We start from the raw sequence: 1,086 nt of genomic DNA, 5'->3' as shown, positions 1-1,086 counted from the left end.
TGCCTCTGGGGAGACAGTAGCTTTGAGGAATTTGCTGTTACTCCAAACAGGCAGAAGGATGATAAACCTTAGCATCTGGACATGGGTAGCCTGCACTGCAGTGAGAAAGGCATGAAGCAGTTGGCAGAGTTTTGATTAAGGATCCCTGGTCTGTGCTTATGGAAGGAAGTGCAAATAAAAATAGCCGAGATTTGATGAACAAAGAGTTTCTTCCCCCATCCCCTTCCAAAAGCCTTCCCCCCCAAAGTCCCTCTTCTTTCTGAGAAACTTTGAACAAAAATAATTGCTTTAATCTTTTTTCTTTTAATTCTGAGCTCAGATCAAGCGTAGAAACCTTCATAAAGATCCTTAGTAAATTCTTTTCATCATTGCTCAGAACTGATTAGCCTTTCACACACACACACACACACTCACTCCATCAATAAGTCCTCAGTTACCCACTATCACCTTTACACACAGGCAGGCACACACACACACTCCTTATTGTTTTAAATTATTCTTTTGCTTCTCAGAACTATAGAGATCATGCATTAGGGACACCAAGAGATCTTTTGATGCTCAGATTTGGCTGTTTTCATCATCGACAATTGCTTTAATCTTTATGCAAAGAATCATCTTCTCATCCTAGGGCATATTAGCAATCCCATCACTGTGTCCATTTCTGCCCCCTGGAAACCCCCCTCTCTTGGATCTACCAGGCACAGAAGGCACCAAGCTGCCCAAGCCCCTGGGTTGCCTTTATCTGTCTGAAGGGGAGGTCTACTTAACTGCTCTTCCCCCCTGCTGACAATCCTAAATCATACTGCCTTTCCAACCTGTGGGGCTGGAAACTTCAAAGGCCTGGGTCACGGCCCTACTTAGCATCTGTGAATGTCCAGCAACCCGGAAACTTGAAAGAGAATGTCATCAGCTCCCTTGAGAAATCACCATTAATTTTGTAGCTGATGGTCCTGCCTGCAAAGCCGGGGCCGTGTGTGTGTGTGTGTGTGTGTGTGTGTGTGTGTGTGTAGGTGTCTGTGCTGTTCCTCTTCACTTCTGCTTAGGTTCTAGCAAACACTGGAAACAGCGCTAATGAGTTTGACAATC

The 1,086-nt window shown here is 44.8% G+C and overlaps 2 non-coding genes across 2 annotated transcripts; both read right to left on the bottom strand.

The window, feature by feature from the left end:
* Positions 1 to 310: 310 nt before the first annotated feature.
* LOC129541898 (small nucleolar RNA U2-30) lies at positions 311 to 374 on the bottom strand. The gene has a single exon (XR_008682951.2). It is a non-coding gene; the product is annotated as a small nucleolar RNA U2-30 (small nucleolar RNA).
* A 132-nt stretch (positions 375 to 506) lies between these two features.
* Positions 507 to 586, bottom strand: LOC129541899 (small nucleolar RNA U2-19). Its single transcript, XR_008682952.1, has one exon. It is a non-coding gene; the product is annotated as a small nucleolar RNA U2-19 (small nucleolar RNA).
* Positions 587 to 1,086: the final 500 nt, after the last annotated feature.

This window comes from Moschus berezovskii, chromosome 4 (genome assembly GCF_049115385.1).
Source record: "Moschus berezovskii isolate FMDL1 chromosome 4, NW_MosBer_1.0, whole genome shotgun sequence".
In the NCBI taxonomy this organism is placed as follows: domain Eukaryota; kingdom Metazoa; phylum Chordata; class Mammalia; order Artiodactyla; family Moschidae; genus Moschus; species Moschus berezovskii.
The sequence above is the reverse complement of the archived record's forward strand: the minus strand, read 5'-3'. Positions and strand labels throughout refer to the sequence as shown.